This window comes from Austrofundulus limnaeus, unplaced genomic scaffold (genome assembly GCF_001266775.1).
Source record: "Austrofundulus limnaeus strain Quisiro unplaced genomic scaffold, Austrofundulus_limnaeus-1.0 Scaffold268, whole genome shotgun sequence".
In the NCBI taxonomy this organism is placed as follows: domain Eukaryota; kingdom Metazoa; phylum Chordata; class Actinopteri; order Cyprinodontiformes; family Rivulidae; genus Austrofundulus; species Austrofundulus limnaeus.
Window position 1 is genome coordinate 272804 of NW_013952670.1, and position 15910 is coordinate 288713.

The 15910-nt window shown below is 39.4% G+C and overlaps 1 protein-coding gene across 2 annotated transcripts in view; it reads right to left on the reverse strand.

Moving 5' to 3' along the window:
• kcnj5 (potassium inwardly rectifying channel subfamily J member 5) overlaps nucleotides 1–13849 on the reverse strand; it is a 41714-nt gene extending 27865 nt beyond the window's left edge. For both annotated transcript variants that reach the window (XM_014020846.1, XM_014020847.1), the window contains exon 1: nucleotides 13688–13849. The gene's annotated coding sequence lies outside the window, so the exon portion shown is untranslated. The remainder of the gene's footprint in view (nucleotides 1–13687) is intronic.
• Nucleotides 13850–15910: the final 2061 nt, after the last annotated feature.

Genomic DNA, 15910 nt, shown 5'->3' on the forward strand with positions numbered 1-15910 from the left:
TGTAGCTTATCAGTCCACTGCCTGCTCATGGAAGCTTTAAAACTTTCTAATTCTTCAATCCACCAGCCTATCCTTCACTCTTACCCCAGAGCCATTGTTACTGGACCCACTGCGATTACTTCCTGGGCTAAGATTGGCTCATAAAGTAACAAGGCATCAACTCTATCTCTGCTAACTTATGACACTTTGAGGTCAGGCGGGCCAAAAGACTAAAAATGTCCTCAGCTACTTTGGCTTGAGGCCCAGCCTGCACACAGTGAACCACACACACACACACACTTACATCACTCAACCATTTTCCCATTAGGCCCGATAGTGAGCCGAGTGTGTCCATTGTGTCCTTCTTATGACTGACCTTCTCTTGGCCGAACCGAGACGTTCGAGTCACACAAGAGAAACAATCTCCTTAATGACGTCTTCATCCCTTTCCCTGCCTCCCCCACCCCCACCAACTTACAGTGCATTCCTCAGACATCCTCGAAAGTAAAGTATAATTGTAAAGCTATAGGAACTTTAGCAGCTTGCAGGAATTTAGTCCTCCTCCTGAAATAAAGAGAGCGAGAGAGAGAGAACAGAAGCAATTTCAGATAGCTGCTGAAGTGGGAGGAGATGGGATTAAAATCCAACACCTCCAGGAGCCAAATAACACTCTCTTCAGCCACGCTGACCTGGAGAGCGAGAGACGTGGTAGAGGCTCGAAAAAGTGTGAGGTTCACTAGGTGGACGTGCACTGTGAGAGCCTGTTTCCCCCTTTCACATGGTTCAGAAAAGCAGAGACAAMTCTTTTGCATCACATCTATTCAACTGCATGTAATTCAATAATCCTCTGCTTCATCTTGAGGARCAGGCAAAGATGATGGGACTGTGACTGCTGTGGAGTCAGGCGATGCGTGGTGAATGCTGGGGGACCCAAAGGTCAAATAATCTTGATTAGAATGCTCCATGTGCCTTGTCGTGTGTCACCGTACTCATTCCTTTGAGGATTCTCCTTCTCCATAGTCAGCACATATCAACTCAGAATGAAATAAGAGCGTGGCTCGATTCTGGCATGTTAAATGTCCTCAGTCTGCTTTGGATATAATAGATGCTGTACGGGGTTGAACAATGAGCTGGAAATGAAACTGTTGGTAAATGATGTAACAACAGTGAATAAGCCAAGAAAAGGTTTTCACACAAACTGAGTCAGGGAGACTCTTAGTCTTGTCACTTGAGTTTTGAACATTGTTTAAAACCTTTCGGAGGCTAATTTTCTCTCAAAATGGTAACAGCCATCGCAAACTTGTTTTAGTTTAGTTTCAAATTGGGCCAAGATCTTTAGCGTGCACTGGAGCGGTTTGGAGCCAAGTGTGAAACAACTGGGATATGAGTCAATTCCTCTAAGTCTGATGTCATAGTTCTCAATTGGAAACAAGTGGAATGACCCCTTCTAAGTCATGGGAGCCTAAAGTGTTTGTATGTCTTGCCATGAGTGATGGCAGGATGAAGTGGGAGATGGAACAACAAACTGGGGCCTCATCCTCAGTGGGTGTTGCTTCAATTAGTCATGGTAAAGAAAGAGCTGAGTGGAAAGGTACAGCTCTCAATTTGGTCTGTCTACATTCTAACTCTCACGTCATGAAGTTTGGATCATGACCAAAATATTGAGATCACAAATATAAGCAGTCAGCCACCCAAAGCTATGCTCAGCCTTAAAGGCTCCACATACTTCATTCGAAACCAAACAGTCGATGCATCTTCACGTGGTTCAGTGTTCGTTTTTTGCACACAACTTTCATAGACCCTCAATCACACTGTGCTAGGAAATCCCTCCTGCAGCGATATATGTCACTGCATGGGGTTTCTTCCTGCTGGAGTCTACAATGCGGAAAGAAAATCCAAGCCCTGTCACCCGATGTTATTTGTCCACAAATCTGTCCAAAGCGCCACATTTTTTATCAGACAGATTCCTCCATGCGTGTCTGTTTTATCAAGTTTTTGGCCGATCACACAGAAAGTTCTTGTATGTGGAGGGAGGTAAAAAGTCCAGCCAGTGAGTTGTGACAAAAGAGGCTACAGAGTTGACGATGAGAGCGCAGTGACGTAATTTTCATCATGAAACTGCGACAATGAGAGCCAATTGCGGCAGTTTGGAGGGAGTATGCTGAGGACCTCTGCATTCTCCCTCCAAACTGCCGCAATCGTCTCTTTGTGTTGCAAGTTGCATTACAAAAATTGTGTTGTTTTGTTTGCAACCGGCCGTGAGAACTTTTCACCCCCCAATTCCCATAAGAAATGACTGTATGATTAGTCAGAAGTTCATGAACGTGTTTTTTATGATGCTGAAAGGGCTCAGACGCTGCGTTTTACTTCAACTACTTGCTTCCAGAAGTTGACAGTGATGTTTAATTCACGTCAGTTTCAATTCAGTTTATTTAGTGCCAAGTCACAACATACATTGTCTGTTTACTGCAACAGGAGGGGTTTCCCAGGAACTGTGGTGTGTCTCAGGGACTATGAATATTGTGTGTGGAAAAACGAATGCTGAACAACCACGTGGCCAAACAACCACTGTTTCCCGTTGGATCGAGTATGTGGAGGGCTTTAGAGATAGTGTGAGTAGAKAAACTGCTTTTTTTGCATCAAAAGGAGTCAGTTGAGGTGGTTTGAACATCTACTTAGGATGCCTCTTGGACGCCTCMGTTTGGAGGTTTTATGGGTATGTCCCACTGGTAGTAGACCCAGAACTTGCTGAAGGGATTGTGTAACTACTCTGGCCTAGGAGCGCCTCACGGTACATCAAGAGGAGCTGGAGTGTGTCCTTGGCCAGAGGGAATCCTTGGTTTCTTTGCTGGACATGTTGCCTTCATGACCTGACTACGAATAAGTGATTGAAGATAAATAGAGACTGAGTTTTGTTCAAGGTTTGACCAATACTGTTAGAACTTCATCATTTCTCAACACATTAGTCCCAAACTAACTGTTATAAAATGTAGCAGGCGATGTGCATTGCCCTAATCAAATTCCAAGCATTTTATTTATTTATTTATTTATTTATTTATTTATTTATTTATTTATTTATTTATTTATTTATTTATTTATTTATTTATTTATTTATTTATTTATTTATTTATTTATTTATTTATTTATTTTTTTACTTCAAAAATAATAAAAACAGTTTTAGTTATGTTTTGAAAATTGTAAGGCACAAACTGTTTAAGGTTGTAAAGCAATAAAACATAAAATGTGAGAGTGGTGGGGGATGGGCAGGGGTGAATCCTTTAGCAACGTACCGCACATGAGCCTTTATGTTTGTTTGTGTTGAAACAATTATGAGATCTACCCAAAGCCAGAAAACAAAGGGATGATCTTTGATCTTGCTTATTTTTTAATTTTATTTTTCCATCAAGTAAAAGATGACATTTTGTTTGTGCTGCACGAAGATGTGGGGACAGCTACTTACACGTCTCATCTTTATGAGTGAAGGGACTGAATGTGTGCATTGTGAAGCCACACTTTTAATCCTGCGCACAGGCATCACAGGTGACACCTCAAAATGAAGCGGAGACGTAGAAATTTGCATTGGCTACAGATTTACGGGAGCATGAACAGAGTTTATTTCCCTGGAAGAAATTTTTATGCTGCTTGTTTCATTAAAAAGATTGGATTGAACTCACACAAAATGCAAGCATGTGACTTTTTAAGTTCATCACTGTATATCAAGAGTGGAGGCCCTAACTAAAAGAGAATGTAGAGACTGAAAATAATCAAGCAGCATTGCACAGATAAGTGATTTGCGTTTAGGTGTTCTAGAAAAAAAACAGTATTTTTGTGCAATACTGCTGAAATGCACTCACATTTTTCCTGAGTAATAAATACACAGATGAGAAAAAAATATATCAGTGCCTGGCTAAGCTCTTGACACTAAAGGGCTGCTGCATTATTTGAAAATGCAGATCGGCTTGAAGAGTGAGGCTTTCTATTCATCCTCTAGAGATGCATAGTCTTGACTAAATAAAAACAGATCCAATTAATTATTCACAGTGTCTTTTCTCTGGAACAGGATTGGAAGGGGGCGGGGGATCTGATCGATTCCTGCTGAGAATCACATCTGCCCTTTGCCCAGCTTTGCCCACATGTTAGGCAGACCAGGACTTCGGAGATAGATGAGCAGGAGCGGGACGAGGTACACAAAATACGAGTTGTGTCTGCAGCGGGGAGCGCTGAAGATAAAGTCAAAGAGCCATCCATCACAAAATATTACATCTCAGCACTTCATGTTTCACTCTTTAGACGGCCAATCATGGTTCATCCAGCTGTGAGCAGGATGTGAACAAATTACAGTGATAAAAGTAGCTTGAAGGAAGGAAATGGGCAGGTTTTGTGACAGGAGCTGGAATTAAGAAGTCATTCAGTCAAATATCTCTCTCTCTCTCTCTCTCTCTCTCTCTCTCTCTCTCTCTCTCTCTCAGCTTTAAACAGACTGGGGGGTGCATTATTCAAATTACACTTAAGATTTCAGAAATGGGCTTCTGCTGAGTTGTTGTCAGAAGTCACTATCTTACTTGCAGTGGAAACCACTCAGAGTAATATTAGATTAGAATATCAGGTAGGAGATCTCTTGAGGGAAACAAGCTAAAGGCTAATCCAAGCAGAACCTCTTTATAAATGATCCATCGCTTTTCTGTTATTACAATTATTTACATAGAAGACCAAGTTGGGTCTGGTTTGGTACTGTTATTAGGCCTGTGATAATATTAGGTTTCAAAACAGAATGTGTAATCAGGAAAATAAACTGAGTAATGTCATGTTGTGGTTTTTCTTTTGACTGTTCCCTGCTGCAGCGGTCACCTCAGCAAATTAACCTGCGTTCCCTGAAGACCATCTTCGCCGAGCACATCAGTGACGAGTGCAAGTGCCGCTTCTACAAGAACTGGTACAAGTCTAAGAAGAAGGCTTTCACCAAATAAAAAAGCCTTCTTCTTAGACTTGTACCAATTGTTTTACATGGGGGGGTCCTTCCTGATGCAACCTGGGCTCAAACTTGTAGCCTCAGGATGACAGGACCGCAGAGCTGGAAAAGTTATGTCATGTAAAAACCAAAGAGGCATATGGAAAACTTTAAGTAAATGTTATTTTCAAGGTATTTACATTTATTAATGAACATATTTGTTGTTGATGTGTTAGGAATAAAGAAAAGTAAATCTGACGCTTTTCACACATTACAAACACATGCTATAAACACGTATACTGTACCTAGGACTGGGTTGCCCTCAGTGCCTGTACTGACCTTATTCCAGGGGATTCTGATGTTATCAGTCCATGAAATGGACAAGAGGAACATTCTGAAGCCATTCTAGGGACTGATAACGGCCTATTAATGTCCATTTCATGGATGATAACATCCGAAGCGGGTGCCTTATTCTGATCATATTCCCCCCTCTGCCAGATCTTTAAACTTTATGTCAGCAGAACGAGCAAAGCTATCATCTCAACAAGAACCTTTGGTGGGGCTGAAGTGGGGCTGTTGAAAAATAACTATAATTAAAAAAGAAGCTGCAAACTATAGACTAGAGCAAGTGGTGAACTTTTTACATTGTAAAAAAAATCAACATTCAATCTGAGGAAATATCTATCTGTCAGACTTTGCCTAGGAGATCAGAAAAGTTTAAATTATCTATAGTTATCAAATTCATCAGCAGGAAACAAATAACTTTTTAATGCAAGCAAATAAGCTCAAACGTACTGGTGTTTACATTAGTGTACATTTAACAAAAAAAGTTAATACCACTCGTGAATCAAGGTTGTTAAAAAAACAGAAACAAATTCTAGCAACTTGGACATGAAATGGAAATGTGTGGATCAGAGTAAAGGAATGGTCTCAGGCTAAAATAATAAAGGAGCTGGAGGATTTAGATGACCTCAGGAGTGRACAAACAATGAAATGAGATGACAGAGACAACTTCAATGCAAAATGAATTAATACAAGTAAAGTTTACTGACAAATGGACATAACGGATAAATATACTTTTAGAATATGGGTATAAAGACAGAGTTTAAAATATATGCGTAAAGTTGATGGTGTTATTGATACAATTTTTTGGGTAATCAAGCATTATGAGTATTATAATGAGGAACAATTTAATGACAATAAAATGGCAAATGGATGATTCTCTGTTATTCATTTTAATAGTAGAAGTATGATTGCTAGTTTATCAAACATAACTACTTATTACTTTATTATTATTTATTACTATTTAAAACTGTTAAACATAAGTTTTAGTATAATATTAGTCTCAAAGAGTTGGTTCAATGAGGAAAATATAAACAACTTGTAATATAAACAACTATAAACAATTTCTAACCTGCCCTTCATCTCCAAGATTCTGGAAAAAGTTGTTGCCAGTCAACTCCACTCTCACCTTTCCAACAATAACCTTTAAGAGGAGTTTCAATCTGGTTTTTGCCCCCACCACAGCACTGAAACCACCCTCGTAAAAATCACCAATGATCTTCTCCTTGCTGCCGACTCTGGTCTCCTATCCATCCTCATCCTCCTTGACCTAAGTGCTGCTTTTGATACGATCTCTCATTCAATTCTCCTCAACAGACTCACATCCATTGGCATCTCAGTTACTGCATTTAACTGGTTCAAATCTAATCTTTCTGACCACACTCAATTCATCCAGATTAAATTCTTCCACTCCGAGTCATCCACCATCTACACTGGTGTGCCCCAAGGCTCTGTCCTTGGACCCCTTCTCTTCATTACTTACCTCCTTCCTCTTGGTTACATTTTCTGCAACTTTGGTGTCCATTTCCATTGTTATGCCGATGACACACAGCTCTACCTGTCAACCAAGCCAAACTCCACACACCCTCTCTCCATCCTCTCTGACTGTCTCAATGAACTCAATCACTGGTTTTCAGATAATTTCCTTAAACTGAATAGTGATAAAACAGAAATCATCCTTGTCGGCACCAAAAATTCAATCTCAAAATCTAATAATCTCCTCATCCCTATCAACAACACTCTGCTAACCCCCACCCTTCAGGTCAAGAGTCTTGGAGTCATCCTCGACACCGCTCTCTCCTTCACTGCTCACATCAATAATGTTACTCGGTCTGCCTACTTCCACCTCAGACATATCAACCGTCTCTGTCCTTTTCTCACACCCCGCATCACAGCCATCCTTGTCCACAGTCTTGTGACCTCACGGATCGATTACTGTAACTBTCTTCTCTTTGGCCTCCCCAACAAATCCCTCCATAAGCTTCAGATGGTCCAGAACTCGGCTGCACGTGTCATCACCCAAACCTCCTCCCATAACCACATCACCTCAGTCCTGCAGCAGTTCCCTGGCTCCCGGTCAAACCACGCATCGTCTTCAAAATTCTTCTTCTCACGTTTAAAGCTGTCCACCATCTCGCCCCTCCTCACATGTCCGACCTCGTACACATCTCCATTCCCTCCCACTCTCTCAGATCCTCTTCTTCCCTAAACCTCCAAGTACCCATTGCCCGCCTCTCCACCATGGGGAGCAGGGCCTTCACCTGTTCTGCACCTCTCCTCTGGAACTCTCTACCGCCTGACCTAACAAACACCACCTCTCTTCCTGTGTTCAAGACTGCTTTGAAAACACATCTCTTTAGATGAGCATATCCATCTTAACTTCATTTGTAATCCATGCTCTGTAACTCATGCCATCTTGTCTTTGTATTTTCACACATTCTCCTATGATGTGACCAATGCTGTGAGTGTCCTTGGGTGTTCTGAAAGGCGCTTTTCAAATAAAAAGATTATTATTATTATAACTTTCAAACAGAAGGATATGGACTATACTATATGAATAGAAACAGAAAATGGTGTGTGGGGGTTGCTTTATTTATTACTGCTAAAAACAAGTATAAAATTAAATATTAAATGTCAGCAGTTGTTGATAATGGAAATAATTACAGTTCAGATATTAGGTGAGAACTATTCAAATATAGTTATTCACCACTAAAATAGTTGAGCTCTGAAGCCATTATAATAAAACTGATTTTTTGGTATGGAGATTTTAATATTGATTTGGGAAAGGAAATTAATACAATGTATCACTTGAGCCTTTATCCCTTCATAAATTAACCAACAGGATTCACAACACATAGTGCAACTGTGATGAAAAATATTTTTACCAATGTAAGAAATGGAGAGGTGATGAGTGGAATTTTGATGACTGATATAAGTGATCTATTTCATAAGAAAATAGTGAATGAATGATTTCATTCAATATTATGTGATTGGCCCAAGTCTTGCAGCTAAAATACCAAAAGTACTTGTGAGTCATACAACCATGGATTGTGCCAGCAGTTTTTTTTTGGTGGAATTGATAAAGAAGAGATACTGAGTATTGTAAAAATTTAAATCTTGCAGACAAATGATCAAAAAACTGGGTGGAGATGGATATGATGTTTGTAAAGAATATAAGTTGTTATTGAGCCATTTACATTTCAATGTATTTTATAAATTTCAACAAGAACGTTTATAGATAATATGAAAGTAGCTAAGGTAATTTGTCTTTATAAGGATGATAATGAATGGTTGACATAGTTCACAAATTACAGATTAATATCCATGTTGCCACGGGTTTCAAATATTTTTGAGAAATTATTTGTTAGATCAATTTATAGAAAAAAAAACTGAATATTTTAAGCAGCAGTCAATATAGRTTTAGAACAAATATTTGGCTCACATGGAATTAATGGAAGATATAACAACTGCTGTCGCTCAAAAACATTATTGTGTTAACATTTTTTTGATTTAAAGAAGGTTTTTCACACTATTAACCATGTAATTCTTATTGAAATGTTGAATAAATACGACATTAGAGGATTAGCACTACAGTGGTCTAGTTATCTGAAAAATAAGAAACAGGTTACACAGATAAATAATGTAAGATCTGAATTATGTGATATTAATTGTGGAGTTCCTCAGGGTTCTGTGCTTGAGCCAAAGTTGTTTATTTTGTATGAGAACAATTTGGTCAACGTGTCAAAGCTTTCAAAACATATTTTCTTTGCTGAAACAACACTTTTTTTTTCTGGTGAAAATATTGAACAGATATTGGAAGTGGTACAAACAAATACAAACTTGGTTTGAACTTATTAGGTTATCATTGGATTTGAATACAACAAACTATGTGATAATTGGTAATATAAAGAAAACTATTGAGATCCATTTAGAGTTGATGGTGTTGAGAAAAGTTAATAAGGTGAAGTTTTTGGGTGTTGTCTTTGATGAAAACTTGGTTTGACATATACATTACTTGAGAATAAAATAGCTAAATAAATCATTGCTTTATAAAGTAAAATTAAATAATAAAACTCTGTATATGTTGTATAATGTAATGATGYATCTACATTAAACTTATTGTATTGAAGTATGAGGAAAAGCATGCAAAACAATTACAAATCCTATTTGAAAAAAAGAGCTATCAAATTATCAATAGAAAACATTACAGTCACCGAACAAATACAATATTTTATTTGTTGAAATGTAGTGTCCCAAGAGTGGGGGTTGTCTAAAGAATGCCCACATGAGCAAGTCATCAGCCATTCAGCTTCAGAGTTCCATCACACAGACACTGTGATTTATGTATGCCTGCTTGCTTAAAGACCTCTGTACACCCCCAACTTTTGCCTCTCTTTCTCCAACTTTCTTACTGGAGAATAATTTGGCTGAAGGCCATGATTTGATATTAGGCTGTATCTTTTGATCTGCAGAAATAAAGTTGCTTGCTGTTCAAACCAGCCTGAATCCAGAGTCATCTTTATCCGAGATCAACAGCAGTTCAATTTTGGACCAGAAGAAGTGATTTTTCACCTCAGAAATTATTGAAATCTTGTAATTATAACAATTTTCATGTTATATGTAAGGCTCATAAAAACATATTACTTTTAAACATCCAATAAAAATTTGTTGAGACAGAGTTGCTGTAACTTTAAAGAAAGTGAGATTTTTTTTTAAAACCGCAATTTCAAAACAGTTTGAAGGAAAGTTTCAATGGAATTTTCTCAAGATTGATGTTAAAACTGGAAAAGCTTATGTATTTTAGAGAATGGTAAATGTTAGTTTGTTGAAAAATTACATATAATATGTGTGTGTTGACAYAGCTTATTGTTTGACAAGGACCCAATATTAATTTTTGTTTGAATTAAAATTTTTGGGGAAAAGGGGGCAGATTAAGATCATAATTTCTCCTTGTGCTTCCTTTCTTCCTTTTCTTTTTTTATTGTAAATTGATTTTTTATGTTTGTTAAATAAATAAACGAACAAAAATAAATAAATAAACAAAAATAAATAAATAAATACTAGTTATCAACATGTATTTAACTATACAGCCTAAAGATTACCACTGAAGAATATAGTATTTCTTATTACAATAAACAAAATGTTTAAAAGGAGGGAGGAGTGGGAATCACATTAAAGCCCACTATACCTGATCCCCTGCACATACAATACAGTCTTCAGGATAAATAACCATAGACTTCCATGTTACTAACCACCTAATGCAAAAGTTATGTCTGTAAAAGGGTTTTATACAACAGTGGCCGTGTAAAATACATTGAAACATTTAATCTCTGAGCTGTTAGGACATTAGCAATCCTCTTTTCTTGAACTAGATCTTAACTGATTTTCTTTTAGGTAGTATCTCTCTGGGCTGCGACTGTTGGCAGCTTGTTGGTGAACGGCATTCATGACAGGATCTCCAAAGTGTCTTGAAACAATCGCTGGGGTTCTCAAGTTCTCAAAAACTTCTACTAAATATTTCTGAGTGATTTTTTTTCTGCAGGTAAGATATTACTGTAATTACTGATGACTCAACAGAACACCTCTTCTAAAAAATAAATGCTAATTGTTATTTTATTGTTGAGCTAGCTTGAAGAAGCTCAGAGTCTGGCCTTGACAATTCATTTCCACTCCCTGAAGGAAGAACAAAAACATTAGAAAAATAATCGGGACAGAAACTTGTTAAAATATACTGTATATACACTTCTCACAAAAAGTTATTCACTGTAAAAAATGTAATATTGGATTTACTTAACCATGTTATGTTACCTGGTTCCACTTAACTGAGTTGAGTAAATTCAAAGAAACATACTCTTGTTCTTTGGTTAAAAACTGGTATATCCAACATTTCATTTTTTACAGTATATGAATGTTTGTCTTTTGGGTGAAATTCCAGGACGAGCCTAAAATGCATTTAAACCTTTACAGGTGAACTTACTGTGACCTTCTCTAAGCTTTTGAATGCGTATATCCAATTGTTAAATGTTTCAGTGCTTTTTGCGCAATTTGCTGTTTTCTAACRAGGAGCTCAATGGCAAAATTCACAACAGGTGTTTGATCCTTGAATCGACCAATAAATGTCCTGGTTCAATTAGAGCTGGTGTTTAAACAGTTGTCCCCATAATGCTGTTCACATTTTAAYATCATGAGACCAAGACGACACCTAACAATGGATAAACAGTACCTTGCCATCGGGATGCTTCAAACAGGACGTTCTCAGATGGATGTGGCCACTGAGCTTAGAGTGTCACAGAGTGTCATCAGCAGGTTGCAACAGAGATACCAAGAGACTAGAAGAGTCACAGTAAGGTGTAGAAGTGGACATCCTTTGGCCACATCCCATGCTGATGACAGCTACATTGTGAACAATGCCCTGAGAAACCGGATGATGAATGCCACTCAACTCCAGGCGCAGTTAAGGGAGGTGAGAGGCACCCAAGTGTCACATCAGACCATTTGAAACTGTTTACATCAGCATGATCTGCGTGCTAGACAACCTGCAAGGGTACCTGACCACACCACCCGGCACAGGCGTCATCGTCTTGCATGGGCCAGGGAGCATTTACGCTGGACGAGGGACCAGTGGGCCTCAGCACTATTCTCTGATGAAAGTCGATTCACTTTGAGTAGAAATGATGGCCGCCAGCGATGTTGGAGACATCAAGGAGAGCGCTATGCATCAGCTACTGTTGTCACCAGATGAGCTTTTGGTGGTGGCGGTGTTACAGTGTGGGCAGGTGTGTTCAGTCAGTACAGAACTGCCCTACACTTTGTGAATGGTACAGTGACAAGCCCATACTACCTGAATGACATCATTAATCCAGTGATTGTGCCCCTACATGAACAACACAGGCCTGATTTCATCTTCATGGACGAGAATGCTCCAGCTCATCGAGGTCGCATCATCAGGGAACGGCTGWTGGAGACTGGTGTACCTCAAATGGAATGGCCTGCACTTTCTCCAGACCTGAATCCCATTGAAAACCTGTGGGATCAGCTGAGTCGCCTTGTAGAGGCTCGAAACTCTGCACCCCAGAACCTCAATGACCTGAGGGCTGCCCTTCAAGAAGAGTGGGATACCATGCCCCAGCAGACAATAAGTTGACTTGCGAACAGCATGAGGTGTCGTCAAGCTGTAATTGATGCTCAAGGGCACGTGACGAGTTATTGGGACGTAGAAWTTTTTTGTTGTGGTGTACCCACCACTGTTAACTTTTGTTTCAGTTTGAGATGAGGAAATCACCAGTGTGTTCTTCTACTTAAATGTCCTGCATTCATGATATGATATCACTGTAGCGTGAACATTTTACATTTTCCATAAAATTCACCTGAAAGCCAAATATCCCTAACTTTTTGTGAGTAGTGTTAATTCTCAGTCAGTATTGCTGCTAAACCCACTTTTACACCAATCCCAGACAATCTGTGCAGCGCAGTAAACTGCAGCTTTAGAGGAGCATAAAATGGAATGGCATATGAGACATTAAAGCAAGCAGCTCTGATTCTCTTGCCAGAGAGCTCCAGTTTTTATTTTAGAATTAATCAGGTTTTCTCTAAATGTCCTGCCAATGGGTTTGTGCTGCTTTCTCTCTTGCTTTAAAAAACAAAACAAAACAAACAAACAACAAAAACATGCTCAGTGTGGTGGTACTGTATACAAGATTCTTCCCTCCCCCTCCTCCTCATCCTCCAACCTCCTCCTCCTCTGCACACACATGCAGTCTCCTTCCAGTAAGACACACATCCACTGTAGGTCTGCCCCTGCTGCTGCTGCGCTCTTCAAACTCCTGCATCGAGCTGAAAGAATGACATGGCACCGACAGCAGGACTGTTGACAAAACCCCCYCTGCTTGCGTCAGACATTCATTGCCTTTCTGATTACCTGCTGCTGCCAGGGGAGCCAGCGGGACGCGGAGTGATGAGCTATGTGTGGCTCCGCAGTGACAAAAAAGATAAAGGGGGCAAGATGTGATGATAGGGGGCTGGAACTGATGGAGAGGAGAAAAAAAAGAGCCAAGCCACTTTTCTCATCAACACTTTTCTCTCTCCTGCTCTCTGTCTCTTATTTTTCCCATGTCTTCTCTGTCCATTTGTCATTTTCTCAATTCACTCTCATATTTTTTGACCCCCCCCCCCCCTCCTCCTCCTCTCCCACCCCCAATCAGGTGATGCTCACTTCTCATCTGACTTAGCCACTCCAGATTTCTGACTCTGCAATGCCAGCTGCGGTCCAATGGAAAGCGAGCAGCTTGGATGCATGGCGCCACGGTCATATCGTGCATCAGCAGCTTCAAAAGCGCCCCCCCCCCCTTACCCATTTATTGTTCTCGCTTTTGTCTGTGTTTCTTATGTTTTCTAGCGTCTCCCTCAGTGCAGGCTTACCTTCAGGTCTCTGCAGGAGGAGTAACTGGCAGGCTCCCTTCAAGGCATTGCTCAGCTGCTCTTCACCCCAGGACTGTGCTCTCCTTTCCCTGGCTTTGTTCAGGCAACAACAGCCCTCCTGTCACCCAGCTCCTTCTGCTCCTCACTGCTCTCTGTCTACTTCTGTGAGAGAGAGAGAGAGAGAGAGAGAGAGAGAGAGAGAGAGAGAGAGAGAGAGAGAGAGAGAGAGAGAGGTCTGTGCATGTGTGTGAAGGAAAGAAAGAGGAAGGGAGGGAGAGAGAGTGGATGTAAGAGGAGATGGTGAAGGATGTTATCGACCAAAGGGATGTTATCGACTGTGCTCTGCCTCTAACATGTTCTCACACACTTGTTCTTTAGGATCTGAACTTCAGGAGTCCTTTCTTTTCTTTGGCTGCAAAGGTTTTGTGGAAATAAGTCAAGTACAGTGGAGAGGAGAGAGAGGAGGAGAGAAAAAAAAATGTCTGTGTATATGTGTGTATGTGTGTGTGCGCGCGCTGAAGAACAAAGACAGGGAAAGAGAGATKGTGAAGAAGAGGATGGTGTCACGATCAACTGCACTGAAGCTGAAATAAAAAAAAACTCAAGGGTTTGAGAGAAGTATAAAGTGCAAACAGAGAAGAGAAGGAGGCATGTAACAAAGACATAAAAGTGAGCGAACAATGAAAGSAAAAGTCATTTGAAGCTGACTTTATACGACATGAACAGCATTAAAAAATCTGATTTGTGAATATCCACAGTGATTCAGAAATAGGGAAATAACTTTTTTCTGTCTCTTTGCCACTTTTCTCCATGACTGTGATACTAATAGTAGATGAAGGCAAACGAGAGATAATGTTTTTTGGTCTTTTTCCGTGTGATTGTTGGTTGTGTTATCAAAATATCTCATAAAACAGACATGGATTTACTTGAAACTCTCAGACAGTTAAGCAAAACTCAGTTAATTAGCTGAGACTCACCCGAAGTTTAACTCTGAGAGGCAACTGACTGCATAAGATGTGGCCTGAAAACTTTGCTTCCAACACTATTTGTGTATTAGCAAACTGATTTTATAAAACACAAAAATGGCTAAAACTGTCAATTCATATATATTTAGCAAATAACTAGTATCGTAAAGAATAATTGACAGCATGCTCCAAGTGCTACACATTATGTAACATCTTCTGCATTTACTARTGTCTCAGAAAGCACTGGATGGGATTTAATATGTGCCTCTACAGCTGATTAAAATTTGGAGTCAATCAACTTAAGATGGCCGCCACATTTAATCATCTTTGGCSACAAAAAGTGGCAATGACTCAGTTAAATTTACCCCTGAAGTAATAGGACTTTAATTATCATGTTGTTTYTTAGACATAACTGCAGCTTAATGAGCTGATCCGGAGGGTCAGGTGGAAACTCTAAATGTTATCTCCAACTTGGTCAGTGGAGAAGCTTTGACAGCTTGGAGGCAGGACTGACTGCATAGAGCAGCAGTCTCCATTCTTCTGCTGAGTATTAGATGTAACTATGGCTTTTCCAAAACTAAAATGTAGGTAGAAACAGCTGTTTTTATTTAATTTTTTTGTTTGTTTGTTTGTGGAAGAGATTGCATTTTGGAGCTACTTTTAAAAAATCTTGTTCAACTTGCTTTTAAATTCTGGGTTTTTAGATTTTTAGAGGCATTTTTGAACTTCTTATCCTCTTAACCAATTGTTCCTTAACCTTCTCTTTTACACATTAGTGAAAGACTATGGATAAGCTCAGTCTTAGTCAAAATCTAGTGCATCTAGTCATTTATTCAGGTGTGTTTAGTTGCTCAACCTTCTTTTTCAAAGCTTTGTTTTTGTTAAAACAAGCTTTATACAGTATGCATGAATACTCATTGTGTTTACAGGTAACATACTGACCAATGTTTGAGAATTAATACCTGAATTAGAAAATTTTAAAAAAGTAGCTAAGACTGCTTGAGTGTGTGAACAACCATCCATCTATTATCTTTTACCTGCTTCTTCTTTTCAGTGCCACTGGTGCCCATATCCAGCAGTCACTGTGCGAGGGGCGATGTACACCCTGGACTGGTCACAATGGGCCTCATGCAAGAACATGTTCGTATTCTTATCCTAAATTTCTCCTACTTTTGTTCGTACAAAGGGTTCGTACGAACATGTCACGTCAGATTCAACAAACTCTTCTATCTTCAGGAAACGTGCGTAAATGAGCTGC